Raw genomic sequence first — 16086 nt, 5'->3', positions numbered from 1 at the left:
GAGCCTATGGGCTTCAAATCAAATCAGTTGATTTTCATATCAATGATGAGGGCAGGGTCGGGATAAAAGGGTCATTAGTCATTTGATTGGAACCCGAGCCGCCTTGATAGATGGAAAGCATTGAGGACAGACGATCAATGTTGATTCATAGCAAGAAGAGGTTTTTTTTAAATGTCATAATACCCATAGGTTCATCATGAACGAAAAATGTAGATACACAGATTCCCTTACAGTTAAATTACACTATACAATACACGAATACGTGTGTCTCTTATACCTATTCCCTGCAAAGGCCTTTCTACTTGTGCTACTTCTTCAACCTCCGCCCTTACTGCAGCCATCAGCAGTGACTTGCCGACTTCACAGATTTAGCTGCTGCTTGCTTTGTTGAACAAACGCGCAAATTCTATTCATGTCCATTCGTCGGCTCTGGGAAATATCACAGTCGCAGCGCATCGCATTCACACAGACGAAGCGTCTATAGTGCCCTGACACCCGTGTCGCTTGTTTCTAGCCGAGCGGAAATTCATAGAACAAAATGTCGCAGACGTGCTGCAGCAGGGGCAGCGTAGTGGTCAAAGCATCTACATTTGCCTATTTTACAGCCCCTTATCCACTGCCACCTTCAGCAAGCTACCTACTGCAAGGCTTCAGGAGACAGTCCGGGAAATTTTGCCGCTGCATCTCGGCGCATAGGGACGACTGCCGCTTCTGCGCATTGCCAGCATTTGGATACGTGTGATTCACTGGTGTATCTGGACACTGCGGCCTTTGGCGCTGTCGGCATCACCGGACTGCTTTAAAGGAGCTATCCAGCGAGCGTGCATTTCCTTGGCAGCAGTGGCAGCGTAGTTGTCAAAGCATCTCACGCATCTACATTTGCGTATTTTAGAGATTGGTGTTTTCTTCACGGGTGCCATTTTTGGTCCTTGTTGTTTCTTTTTACTCAGTAGCTGTCACTGTTGCCCTTGCTTAGTTTTTACTTCGTACCTTATCTTAGAGCGTGTTTTGGTGTGAGCTGATACTGTCTTGTGTCACGCAGAAGTCAATCAATGATTTAAGAGATAACTACGGCAGGAGCTAAAGACAGTCCGTGAGTCTGTAGACAGGCAGTTCCGCGCGCAGATGAAAGCGCTGCGAAAAGAACTTCGTGAAGATGTTCGCAGTATGGATCACATGAATGGCGTCTCCGAAGGCATTTGGCAGAATTACGACGCCATCAAGCCGGAAAAGGCTGAGCTGAAGGAGGAAAATAGCAAGCTACGCGCTGAACTCGATGGAATCAAGAAACGCCTTGCAGACGCAGAGTCTCGTTTACAACACACCGAACAATATTCGAGGTACACAAATATCGAAATTAAAGGTATCACGGAAATCGCCAACGAAGACATAACGGCTGTTGTTTGCAAACTTGGACAGCTTTCCGGAGTGAGCGTTACACCAGATGACATTGAGACTTGTCACCGTGTTCATGCTAGAAATAAGCCAGGCTGCATTATTGCACAGTTCACATGCCGACAGAAGCGGGAAGCCCTGCTTGAGAAGGCAAGAAAACTGCGTCTTAATAACAGCTACTTTGGTAATGAATCACGGTCGCCTGTCTACGTAAAGGAACACTTATGCCCGACACTAAAACGTCTCCTCAGAATGGCTTCGTCTAAAAAGCACGAAAATGGGTGGAAATACGTATGGTGCCATAATAGGAAGATCTTTGCGAAAAAGTCGGACGGATCAGAGACACTTGCCATAAGGCAGGAGTACGATCTGGAAAAGATCCAATGGACAGCTCTGCATGCTTATCGAGTACACTTTAATATGGAACAATACGAAGACAACGGAATACGGCGCCAAATTTGTAACAAAACCAAAGTTATAAGAGAAACTGCTGAAACCAGTCAGGCAGTAGTAAATCAAACACGAAGACGCAGACCGATACTAAACCTCGAAATATTTTTACATTTACTTTTGTTGAAACATTCTCTAATAGATATGAAATCGGCACTTGCGAACGACTGCTATCGCGAATGCATTCAAACATGAGGACAGTTTCACAAGCTGTCATTTTGCTGAGACCGCCTACAATCAACGAAGCCAGAGGGTCAGTACACTGTGAAGGCAGACATTCGATGTTCTTTATCGTTCTAGTGACAAAATGCAGATAACCTTCTTCATGAATTCGCAGACATGGCGTGGTCGCTCATGCGCGTTAATAGTGGCCGGGACATTCTGGTCAATATGTGTTTTCATTGAGCAAATGCTAGACCAAAAGTGTTGTTTTTCTCGTCCGTGATGGCTTCGTCGACAAATGAAACTCCAAAGCTGATGCAGCTAAGTAACTCAACGGTGACTGAATTTCAGCAATGCTATAACTGTGTCCATTTCAGCCTGAGAGCCGGTCGCCATAAGTACGATGACCTTGAATGTTTCTTTAGCGAGGTTAAAGTTATCTTTGATATTGTGATGTTTACGGAAACGTGGTTTACTAGCTAAGAGGATGTGTTTGAAATGCAGGCATATAAGTCTTACTTTGTAGACCGCTATCAGGAGCGTGGTGGAGGCGTGTGCATTTTGTCATCAAATGAATTGCATTGCAAATTACTATCTGTATATTCTTGTTCCCCTCATTATGAAACACTTGTTCTGAAGTTACGGAAATCTTTATTCTGTGTCTGCTTTCGCCCGCCTCGCGGTAACGTTTCCTCTTTGTTTAACTTTCTAGATTAACTCCTGGAATTTGTTAACTATTATAAATATCAAATAATTTTAGGCGGCGATTTGAATATTGATTTACTTGCAGATAACCATATTAAAGCTGCCTTTGAGTATTTGATAGATATACACAATTGCCAAAATGCAATAACTAAAGAGGCTGACAACATCAAGAGAAACTCTTCTTGATCTCTTCATTACGAATGTTGATTTGCACCGCGTGCAATCTGGTATTATAAACTACTGCCTCAGCGACCACCTTCCAATATTTATTTCTGTAAATTAATCTTCTAAAATTATTAACAACTCTACGCCAGTAGCACACTTTTCTCACAGATCAATTAACCCTCTCACATTAACCACTTGTCGTGAATCGATCGCCCAGGTAAGCTGGGATGATGTTTTGAGTGAACGTAATCCGGAAATTGCCTACGACAGGTTCTGAGAAAAGTTTACATCTATCTACAATTCATGCTTTCCGCAAAGGACATTTACCCGACCAAAAAAAGCTCGTAAGCCATGGATAGCTACTGACATTTTGCATCTAATAAGAGAACGAGAGCAGCTATATAAAACATTCATTCAAACTAGATGTCCTCATACGCTTAGTGCTTTCAAAAAACACAGAAATCATGTCACTAAATAACTTCGTGCTGCTAAAAACAGGTACCATGATAACCTTTTAATTTCGAACCAACGCTCTGGGGACATGTGGCGCAAACTAAACACAATATTTGGCAAAAGTACTGAACCTATCACAATAATACTGAAAGCCAACGTGGAAATTTCCGGAACAGAACAACCAAACGCATTTAATGATTCCTTTTTTTCTAATCTCCCATCATCACCTGGAGCTGGCAGCATGTCTTACATGCAGCCGCGCTGTGAGCCCACAATGATTCTGCGGCCAGTATCGGAATCGGAAGTTATTACAACGTACACGTGTTTAAGAAACAGCACAGCCACAGATATGATGGATCTACAGATAAAACCGGTAAAATTCATTATTGACCTGATGGCACATTGCTTAACGCATACAATTAACAATTGTCTTTCATCTGCGGTATTTCCTTGTAAAATGCAATTTACAAAAATTACAGCAATCTACAAAGAAGGTAATAGGAATGATCTTACAAACTACCGTCCAATCCCTATTCTACCAGTATTTTCAAAAGGTCTTGAAAAAATAATTTTAACGCGTTTAATTTCATTTGCTAATCGGTACAATATGCTAACTGGCACGCACTTCGGCTTCAGGAAAGATAAATCTACAGAGCTGGAATTGCTCATGCTAAAATAAATAATACTTGAAATGTTTTAAAGTCAGAGCTTGGTCCTTGGTATCTTTCTAGATTTCAGAAAAGCATTCTATCATATCATTCACAACATACTTGTGAAAAAATTGGAGCACTATGGCATTCGAGGAAAAGTACTCTCACTCCTTTTATCATACCTACAGAATCGGTCACAGTTTGTCATGATTAATGCTCACTCTTCTTTAGTCAAACGAGTTAATTTAGGTGTTCCACAGGGAAGCATTTTGGCTCATTTTCTCTTTGTTCTTTACATTAACGATATTGTTAAGATTGACCATATCGTCAAGTATATATTATACGCTGACGATACTAGCCTATTCTTCACCGGCTGGGATGTCGCATACCTATCTCATCTCACAAATGAAACACTTCATCGCATTCACTTGTGGGCTACAAATAATGAATTAAAGCTAAACATTAGTAAAAGCAAAGCAGTTTTGTTTCATCCACGATACAAATTCTGCAAAATCCCACGACTACTGCTAAAAGATTTCGAAATAGAAGTTGTAGAATGTTTCAAAACCCTTGGCGTAATCTTCTCTAATAATTTGTTCTGGGATGCTCACATCAATTGCCTAACGAAAAAACTGTCCAAAGTAATCGGCCTCATGCCTCGACATTGCTTTACGTTCCCTCTTTCTATACAATATTTGTACAGAACAACATTTTGTACAATGCTCTATTTTCTTCTACGCTAAAGTATGGTGCGCTAGTTTGGGGCACAACTAAAGAAAATTTAAAGAAACTTCTTTCACTTCAGAACCGTGCAATACGCCTTGTTTTTAAAGCTCCTTACCTAAGTCACACACTGACATGTTTAACAAGCTTAAGCTTGTAAACGTACAATCTCTATACAATTTCAGACTACTTCGACAGCATAAACTTGAAACAAACAAGAAAAATAACCTTCTGACATCACTCGCGAAGTTGAAAAATATTCCTCTGCATACAACATACGCTATCCCGAAACATGGAAAGTTGATAGATGCCGCGCGAGCTGCGGTAATCAAATGTTAGGTACACACCACCGACCTTGTTAAATGAGTTGGCCAGAAATGGCACGGATATAGAACAAATCTGTTTCAATCAGCTACGTAACATATATGTAAAACTCTCCATTGTTTCATTTTTTTGAAACGCTGCTTGTATTTTCTGTACTTTTTCTGATCCGGTGAATTTCCCACGATGTTTCTGTAAATTCATGGATTTTCTTTAGGCACATATTTGCCTGTTGTTTGCATTGATTTTCAATTTTCTGCAAGTCGATTTTCTCCTGTGCTTTTGTATGGAATTGATGCCACCGTATGCCTTGCTACGGTGCACGGACGCAGTCAAGCCTTTTCAGGCTTTTTATGCGAAGCATATTACTAGAGCTCAACCCAGCTCCTCAGGCGCGGCGGTGTCGCCTTCAATACCACGTGACACCGTAACGTCACGACAGAGGAGAAACCGGGCTCCAACTCGCGCCGTCGCTCGCGGCGTCGCGGCGGTATATAAGCAGCTGCGCTTGTTTCTAGGTGGCTTTGGCTCAACTCTTGCAAGATGGGCTGGGTGGGAATCGAACCAGGGTCTCCGAAGTGTGAGACGGAGACGCTACCACTGAGCCACGAGTAACGATGCTTCAAAGCGGTACAAAAGCGCCTCTAGTGAATGCGGTGTTGCCTTAGAAACGAGCTGTTTCTAAGGCTCAGGCGTGCGTCGCTTGCTCAGGCGCACATTTCGTTGCCGCGCCGAACGCTGCGTTGCTCGACGCTCACCGCGTCCAATGCGGGGCGCGTAGTCGCTGCGCCGTAGCCCATTGTCTTACACACCTTGGCGGGTCGACGGGAACGCTGTCGCGTTCCACTCTTGAAGGCGAAGCAGAGTAACGCATGAGTTGTTTCTTCGTCTAGCCGAACCAAATATAGCCAAGCAACAGCAGTTCACCAGGCTAAACAGTGGTTCAACAACTAAAATAAAGGCTAGTATGCTTCGCATCCTGGGCTTAACCTTAGCTAAGCCACAGCAATTTTTGTCCGTGCTCCAAACATCTACCAGATGTTGAATAAAGCTGAATTGAATAACGCTGTTTGTAAAAGCGAGATTGCATCTGAAAAACGGGGAGCTTGAGACAAGATAACTTTGTCGTCTGCGTATTGAAATGTAAAAGTAGGGATAGCAGCGGCGAGGTAATTCACATATAGATTGAAAAGAAGTAGACTTAATATTGATCCCTGAGGTACACGGGCTTTTATTGAAGTTCTATTACTCCGGTACTGCCCAATGGAGACTAACTGCGTTCTATCCTCTAAAAAGTTCGTGAGTAGTTTTAGGAAACGCCCACGCTATCCCATCAAGGAAAGTTTAGATAACAAAAGACAAGGGCAAACACTCTCGATAGCTTTGATAACCTCAAGAAAAAGAGGACATACGACCTGGTTAGCGTGAAAAGCTGACTTTATGATGTCTGAAATATCCTCAAGGAGAGCCTGTGTGCCTCTGCCTGGGACAAAACCATACTACGTACTTGAAATAATGCTACTGGCATCTAGGTACTTCGACATGACTTGCAGCAGGTGTTTTTCTAATATTTGAGAGATACACCGCTGAATTGAAATTGGGCGATAATTTACGTATCTATTTCGTGCACCACTCTAGAACAGCGGTATGACTATGGCCTTTTTCATTTCTGTAGAAAAAATATCACTGCTCAAAATGTGATTGAGCAGTGATAGCAGTACATATTTACCAGCATCGAAATTTCTGCGTAACTCGTCCACAGAAATGGCATCAACGCCCAGTGATTAACCAACTTTTAGTTTAAAAAGAATTGATCTGAGATCGAGTTCTGATAGAGAAGAAAGGTGCGCAGATTTGTATAAGCTGTTTCTGAAGATACAGTGATCAGGGTGTGGTTTAGCAGTAGCAGAAACGTGCGAGAAGTATGTAATATTTTCGTTTTAAACAATTGCCTCGTCTGCAGAAAAATGGGACTCAAGTGGTAGCAGGCGGCCAACACGTTTGGATATACGCCTTAATGAGTTTGCGAGAGACCACGTCTTTTTCTTGTCCGAACGAGCTCCCTTGAATTTTTGGCGCATATGACTTCGCTTTGCAAGCCGAATCATGGAACTCACTCGATTTCTACATGTTTTAAAATCAGCAGTAGCTCCGGACTATTTGAAGCCCGTTTAGCTTGGGCCCACATAAGGTGTTTTTTCCTTAATTGCCGCTAATATTTGTGGCGATAACTATTTGTTCCCTTCCCGACGTAATCTGACTTTTACAAACCGGGTGCACTTGTTTCTATAACTGTGGAGAATCTGAACAAAACGGTCGTATAAATCAGCTGGAGAGAGTGTATATAACATGGACTGCCAGTCATGCTTTGTGACGCATTCGTCAAAGAGCTTACAATCAACAATGCAAATTTCCTTTTTCATGCTGCTGACTTTCGAAGGTTTGGCACTTTCTGCAAGACGACAACACACAAAATAAGGATCAGCAACGTTGGTTTCAACAACAGCTGCCTGCGTCGCAAAATTGGAGCACCGAAAATAATTATGATCAATGAAGGCTCTAACCAACTTTCCACACAGAAATTCTAGACGCGTTGCTTGATGTACAATGCCCTCTAACCCCCATTTAGATAATAGATCGATATAGTCAGCAACAGGGGGCAGAGTGGGGCGGAGGGTGTCGTTGTTAATATCGCCTAACACACAAATGTTCTCGTCAAGAGATAGGGATGACAGTGCTGTGTCAAGTTCTGATAAGAATGAGTGAACACTGCAACAAGGCGACCGCTACACAGACAAAACAGCTAATGAAATCTCATATGAGCATAGTCGCAGAGCAACAACTTCAGCTTGCAAAATGCAAAGCGGTATTTCTGATAGAGACTACTTACTTGCGCAAATACGGCCACACCCTCTCCTTTACGCAACGGGCGAGTGTATGAAAACAAGATATATCCTGGTATAGAATAAGAAGACATGACGTCAGCAGGAACATTGATTTCTGTCAAAACAAAGACGTCACAGAAAGATAGGAAAGGCGAAGTTAAAGCGAAAAATGATTCCAATATTTACGGATGCTGCGGATATTAACATGGGTGGCAGTGAAGGAATTACCAGTGTTAGAAATTAAACAATTATGAACTTGTGAGAAAGCATGAAAGAAGAGTGATCTAGCTACATTCATACTTACACGACTTTTTCGATGTCAGTTGAAGTATCCATGCGAACGAGAGGAGCACCCTAAGGTTTTCTGGCCAGCACCCTTCTAGTGCATGTCCAGACAAACTTGTAGTCCTTTTCCTTCCCTCTTAGGTGAGCCTAAGGAAATAAATCTCGGTTAGCGCGTGTCAGATTGTCGTTGAAGTATAGCCGAGTATTTGGAGCCATTCCTTTAAAAACAAGACTTAGGAGACGACTGTGAGAATCGAGTCACGTTTGCTTGATCGCTACAGTTTGCGTTTGCTCAAGAATAGCCGGGATGGAATCGTTGCGAGCTGGTAGCCTGTGAACAATTGACACCTTTGAAGGCTGAAACTCAATATAAAGCTTTTCCGCCACTTGATCCAATTGAGATATCAGGTCCTCGTTATGCTGAACGGGGAAACCGTGTATCTCAATATTACACCTTCTGGTGTACTGCTCAAGGGAATTGATTTCAGTGGTCATACTGTGCAGGGCTGCAGCCTAAGAAGAAACTGTCGAAGACAAAAAAAAAAGTTTCGCACGGGATACGAAGCTGGCCAAGTTCAGCTCGGCTATCCGACACCGCCGAAAGTATGGAATCCTATTTTGAAGACAGAAACTCAATAGATTTCTGTGAGTCCCCAACTGTGTCGGTCAGCGTTTCTGCCATGATTTTGAATTCAAAGTTCTTCCATCTTAACTACAAGTGCTTCTACAATTGTTGTAAGCTGATACAGTTTGTTCTTGACTTCTGTTAACTGATGCGCGAATGAAACATCGCTGTTGGTGGATTCAGAATGCCTACATGTCTAGCAAGACGAAGCTTCGCGTCTTTCGGACACCATTTTAGTGTAGGTACCCTTGGCAACCCTGAACAACTTTTGCCAAGATGATAGCACCGCTTGCACAATGAGCACGTTAAAATTTGCCATCTGCAGGTAACACCTGGGCACAAACAGCACAAATTCTCGGCATCGAGTTGCAGTCAGCGGCAAACGAGGGTATGTGAGAAAAATACAAAAGCAGGTTGATACAAGGACCCACCTACCAACATTAAGGGGAAAAACAGTCACTTGCAGGTCACGGTTTGCCGCCGACTGCGGAGAAGACCGCCGGCGAAAGCGAGGTTTAAATAACCGCAGATGGACGTGACTTCAGGGGTGTTGACTTCAGCGACATCGGTGGCGGCAAACAGCCGACTACAAGCGTCCCTGGCAGCAGCTGAGCATTCCGTATTACTAATTATTCCGTATTTTCCGTTTTCGTATATTCCGTATTCCTGTATATTCCGTAACATTCCGGAGTATACCGGAGTATATTCCGTATTCCGTATAAAAATCCGTAACACAGCATTCCGTATTACTAATGATTACTGCTTTAGCAATGCCAGCGCAACTAAGACGTGGGCTTGTGTTTCCCGCTAACTCGCACAATTGGTGCAGTGAGGAACAAACTCCGGTCTTGTTCAATGCGTCGTGTACATATTCAATTTTTCGGCACGTGGGGACTCTGACCACTGCTAGTGTATGTATCAAAAGTTGATGCCATTCTTGGGCAGCGCACACACAATCAAAACACGAGAAATAAGACAGGATAAGCGCCAGTGCAACAATTGAAAATTTTTGTTCGAAGAAAAATATATAACCAGTAATCATGAAATTCATGTGCATTACAAGCAAAAATAATCTTGCGCTCACGAGCGTTCAATGAACTAGATATCTTCGTTTGCCAGTTGTTCTTTGCTCGGCACACCACGGTAATCGATGTCTATGGTCTGCCTTTTGCGTAGCATTTTGTTGGGAATCAGTAGCATTTCACTGGTTGCAGCAACCCTGTCATGTTATCATTGCTGTTGTGCGAGTTAACAATACAATACGAATTACCAGTTTTCCGCAGAGGCGTTATCGAAAGCAAGAGACGTTTCGGGCGCAGCGCGAGCGTGACCTTGAAGGGAAGCGGCGGCAACGTACACCCGGGGGCGGTGTAGTCATTCCGCCAGGAAGGAAACGAGCGCTGGCGTCTAGGATAAAAGTTATCACACAGATCGCTATTGTCCTAAATTTCAGACTAATATACGCTTTTCGAAGTGCAGAATACGCTACGAATACGAAAAATCGCCAGGTATTCAACAGTTCAGCTTATCGAAGTGGCTAAATGTGTCGCGTCGTGCTGGCTTGCCCGCAAGGCACTCATGCGGGCGTTTTATATTGCTTGTCGTATCGTGCGTCCATATCCTAATTGTCCCAATATTGGTCTTCTGTGCTAGAGGTGCTGCGTTCGAATCCTGAACTCGTACAATGTTGATAATGTTTATGAATAAATTATTAAGCAGTATTTAGTTCAAAATGACGACTTTACACGGTCGCAAAGCAGTTTAAAAGCCAGAGTGACGGAGCTTAAGCAAATCCAAGAGTGTGTGCCGATTCTGGTCAGCGTCGGAGACAGTCTACATAGACAGCTAAGGAGATAGCGAGAAAGCTTTTAGGCCATCCCAGGTAGAACAAAAAGGATACATAACGTTATTATATCGTTTATCCGAGACAAAAGAAACGACTTAAAGAAGACACGAGTAACACAACTTCGTTGGTAAAACGTCGTATAAGCCTTTCTGGTGTATATGCCCGTCTGGCTTAATTACGTTTTTAAGACGATCTAGAACAGCTCTTCAAAATGTATTACAACAGCTGGTCTTGAAATAAAATTGGGAAATACACAAATAATACCTTTGCTAGGGCTCTTTATACATGATTTCTAAACGCTTTTCAGTCTAGAAGTAGTCTTGAAAGGCTTACGATAATCTGAAGCTCGTTTTCGCGGTTTCTAAATGAATCGAAGCATCGGCGTCTTGTGCGGCTGAACTCCTGGCTCAGTGCGAGGCATTGTTGCCTATAGAGGCCGACGCATCCTCGGCCACTTCACTTCAAAAGGCACATATCCACGTAAACGAATTCGCAATGCCACCTTTTGTGTGCAGCAACTATGGTTATAACCAAAATGGCAATGACATCCCGCTAAGAAATGGGCGCGTTTGACAATCGGCCAGACCAGGGCTTTTGGGCCAAGCGCGCAAGAAATGAGCATATGACAGAGCAACACTTTATTGGAAAATAATACTTAGGCAACGTTTGAGGAAAATATATGAGAAATTCAAAGTAAATCAAATCAAAAGCAGATGAAGAATAAATATAAATACCAGAAACAATTCTTAGTGAACTAGAAACTGATCAACAATGACGAACAGCAAGAACGCGAAGTGTGAACGAATATTTGAGGTTTTATGGCGCAAGGGCCAAGTAGGGCCAAAGAGCGCCATGTCCGTGTTAATGAGTTTGCAGTGAAATCATGAGTTCTATGAAGTTGGTGTGACGTGGCTGTAGAGGGGCTTTAAAGATGGTCGCGCTAAAGTGCGTAAAATCCGTATAATAAGATTATGGCGTTGACTTATAACGCGTACTATGAACGATAAGACACATTTAAAAAGAATGATATAGCTACGGGGTAGTATTCCCAATGACGAAGAGCCGAGTAGGAAGAAGACGAAGACGACGATTGGAAGCTAGCGCGGGCTGTTGCCTCTTGGTCAACTGCGGCGTATTGCCTTGTAAATATACTTGTAAATAGCTTTTCGTCGGCGTCTTCCTACGTAACATATTTGGTGGAGGTGGACGTTCCCTGTACCTCGTCACGGAGCTTCGCAGTGGACGGTACGTCGAGCCTACCTTCATGGCTCCCGGCGACGACAACCCGACTCCGCCGGCTCCGACACCTGCTGCCACTTCGACGACCTACATCACCCTCTCCGCTCCCCGTGATCCTGGCGTATTCTCGGCAAAAGATGGGGAAGACGTCGAGGACTGGATCAGCCTGTACGAACACGTCAGCCGCAATAACCGGTGGGACCCTACTATCATGCTCGCCAACGTCATCTTTTACCTCGGTGGCACACCTCGAGTTTGGTATCGGACGCACGCAGATGAGCTGACCAGTTGGGATTCGCTTAAGCAAAAGCTTCGAGACTTGTTCGGCAACCCCTACGGTCACCAACTTGCCGCGCAGAAGGCGCTTTCCGGTCGTGTGCAGACGTCAACGGAGCCCTACGTCACGTACATTCAGGACGTCTTGGCTCTATGCCGCAAAGTTGACGCACACATGACTGAATCCGACAAGGTCTCCCACATCCTCAAAGGCATTGCCGATGACGCCTTCAACTTGCTCGTATTTAACGTCGCGACGGTGGATGCCGTTATAAAAGAGTGCCGCCGCCTGGAATTCGCTAAAAGCCGACGTATCGACCAACAGTTTGCGCGTCTGACCGACACCCCAGCGACATCTTCCTGTGCCGACGCTCCTCGTCTCAACAACACTGGCGATGTTACCAGGATTGTCCGCCGTGAGCTCGAGGCCGCCTATCCGGATGCGTTCGACTCCAGCCCCTCCCATGCACCTGCAGTCACTGTTTCCCTGCTCCAGGCAGTTGTCCGCCAGGAGTTCGCCAACATGGGTATTCACACCATCTGCTCGGCCCATCGCCCTGATCCCCACCCGGCTTCTGCGCTTCCACCCCGTCCCGCACCTTCTTACCCACCACGTTTCCGCAACCCCTCTGAATGGCGCACTGCAGACAAGCCAATTTGTTTTCACTGCCATCGAATTGGGCACATTTCTCGGCACTGTCGCAGTCGCTGGAGTTCCCTGAACCAGTCTACATATACTGCCTACTCTCGCCTCCCAGGTGGCCTTTCTCGTCCCTATGCTGCCCGCTCAGATAATGCCGCCACCGATTCTCCTGCGCCGAACCGCCCTTATTCTCGTTCGCCTTCGCCCCAACGACGACAATCTCGCTCTCCCCAGCCCCGTCGTTCCTATTCGCCGACTCCCTTCGGACGCCGCTCCCAGCCGGAAAACTAGACGATGCAGCGCCTCGAGGTGACGCTGCATTGCTCCCTACGCCGCCAAATCCTCTCCTGACGTTGCCCACTCATCTGAACCTTCTTGACGTGCAAATCGACGGTGTTCCTGTATCAGCTCTCATCGACACTGGGGCGCATTTGTCGGTAAAGAGCGCGGATCTTCGTAACCGGCTGAGGAAAATAATCACGCCCGCCACGACGCCTGTTGTCCGTGTCGCCGATGGCGGAACAGCCCCTGTAACTGGTATGTGTGCCGCCCGCGTCTCTTTCGCCGATCGCTCCACTACCGTGCTATTCCCAGTCATCGCTCACTGTCCCCACGACATCATCCTCGGCCTCGACTTCCTCCCCGCCCATTCTGCTCTCATCGATTGCTCCGCCAGTACTCTCCGCCTCGACCTGCCTGTTCTGGATCCCGCTGAACAAAACCTTACTCGCCTCAGTTCCGTCGACTTCGTTCGCTTGCCACCTTCGGCACTGACTTACGTTGACTTCGTGTCATCCCCACCAGTGCCAGACGGTCACTACATCGCGGCTCCTATGCAAGACGTCCTCCTTACACACGGGATCAAACTACCTCATACTGTTTTATCTATTACGGCGAATTGCGTCTGCCTGCCAGTGGTCAATTTTGGCTTGACGACACAAGTGCTGCCACGCGGGATGTCTCTGGCCCAACTTTGCTCATTCGAGGATCACTCTGTAGCATCGATTTCAGTAGACGACCATTCAACCGATCCTCCTCTACCATCGCAGTCGGCAACTTGTACCGTCGCCAAATTTCAGAAAATGATGGCACCCGACATGCCGTCCGAGCACGCTCGTGCGCTTTACCGCGTTCTGATTTCCTACCAAGATATTTTTGACTTTAACGGTCGTCCTTTGGCCCAAACAACAGCTGTTAAACATCCCATTAATACCGGAGGTGCCCCTCCTATTCATCGCCGCCCGTATCGAGTATCACCGGCTGAGCGTCAAGTTATTCACACCGAAGTTCGCAAAATGCTTGCCAAGAACATTATTGAACCGTCATGTAGTCCATGGGCATCACCGGTTGTGCTGGTAAAAAAGAAGGATGGCTCATGGCGTTTTTGCTTGGATTATCGGCACCTTAACAGGGTTACCAAAAAGGACATGTATCCCCTACCTCGGAATGATGACGCCCTTGACTGCCTCCACGGTGCTCGCTATTTCTCCTCTATTTACCTTCGCTCCGGCTATTGCCAGGTTGCCGTGGACGATCTCGACCGCGAGAAGACTGCCTTTGTAACACCCGACGGTCTTTATCAATTCAAGGTGATGCCGTTCGGCCTATGTAACGCTCCTGCCACTTTTGAACGCATGATGGACTCCCTTCTTGACAGTTTCAAATGGTCCACGTGCCTGTGCTACTTGGACGACGTGCTACTTGGCCTTCGCTAACATCGCCGATGAGCAGTACCGAGACCTATCGCTGCGAGTACTCATCGAGCGTCTGCGCTCTACACCTACCGACGCATCCGTTCGCCGATATGTCCTCCAGGGCGGCATTCTGTACCGAAGGAACTTCCTCCCTGCTGGCCCTGATCTTCTTCTCTTCGTGCCAAAACATCTACGACAGACTGTGCTCTTTGAGATGCATGACGCACCCACTGCAGGACATCTTGGGGTAACCCGCACGTACGACCGCGTCCGCCGCCGCTTCTATTGGCCTGGTCTCGCTCGCTCCGTCCGACGCTATGTTGCTGCCTGTGATCCCTGCCAGCGTCGGAAAACGCCTCAGGTGCTACCTTCCGGTCATCTCCAGCCGATCACCGTCCCTGTGGAACCGTTTTTTCGTGTTGGATTAGACCTCCTCGGTCCCTTTCCCACGTCATCCTCTGGGAACAAATGGGTAGCCGTCGCAACTGCTTACGCCACCCGATACGCTATCACGCGGGCTCTACCTACTAGTTGCGCCACTGACGTCGCGGACTTTCTCTTGCGTGACATTATCTTAGTGCATGGCGCCCCGCGACAGCTGCTTACTGACCGTGGTCGTAACTTCCTCTCGAAAGTTATCGCCAACATTGTGCGTTCCTGCTCTATTCAACACAAGCTGACTACCTCATACCATCCTCAAACCAATGGCCTGACAGAGCGGTTAAACCGTACTCTTACCGACATGCTGTCCAAGTACGTTTCGAAGGACCACCACGACTGGGATGTTGCCCTTCCTTACGTCACCTTTGCTTACAATTCTTCCCGGCACGACACCGCCGGATTTTCTCCATTTTATCTACTCTACGGTCGCGAACCGACCTTGCCCCTTGACACGGTACTTCCTCCTGCTGCGACCACAACAACCGAGTATGCGCGCGACGCCATCGCCCTCGCCCATCATGCACGCCAGCTTGCCCGTGCTCGACTGACGGACTCGCAAACCACGCAGCAGCGTCAGTACAACGCCCGCCACCGTGACGTACAGTTTTCGCCTGGTGCACTCGTGCTCCTGTGGTCGCCCTGTCGTCACGTCGAACTTTCCGAAAAGCCCCTTTTGCAATACACAGGGCCCTACCGCATGCTGCGCCAGGTGACGCCTGTGACTTATGAAATTGCTCCTGTGAGCTCAACCTCGTCATCTACTCTGGTGTCTAGCGATGTCGTGCACGTCAGTAGGCTCAAGAGCTACTACACTGCTTCAGAGTCCGGCCTTTAGTCGCTCCGGGACGGCGCTTTTGCCGCCGGGGGTAGTGCTACGGGGTAGTATTCCCAATGACGAAGAGCCGAGGAGGAAGAAGACGAAGACGACGATTCGAAGCTAGCGCGGGCTGTTGCCTCTTGGTCAACTGCGGCGTATTGCCTTGTAAATATACTTGTAAATAGCTTTTCGTCGGCGTCTTCCTACGTAACATATTTGGTGGAGGTGGACGTTCCCTGTACCTCGTCACGGAGCTTCGCAGTGGACGGTACGTCGAGCCTACCTTCATGGCTCCCGGCGACGACAACCCG

Source organism: Dermacentor variabilis, chromosome 10 (genome assembly GCF_050947875.1).
Source record: "Dermacentor variabilis isolate Ectoservices chromosome 10, ASM5094787v1, whole genome shotgun sequence".
In the NCBI taxonomy this organism is placed as follows: domain Eukaryota; kingdom Metazoa; phylum Arthropoda; class Arachnida; order Ixodida; family Ixodidae; genus Dermacentor; species Dermacentor variabilis.
This window is presented reverse-complemented; position numbering follows the sequence as displayed.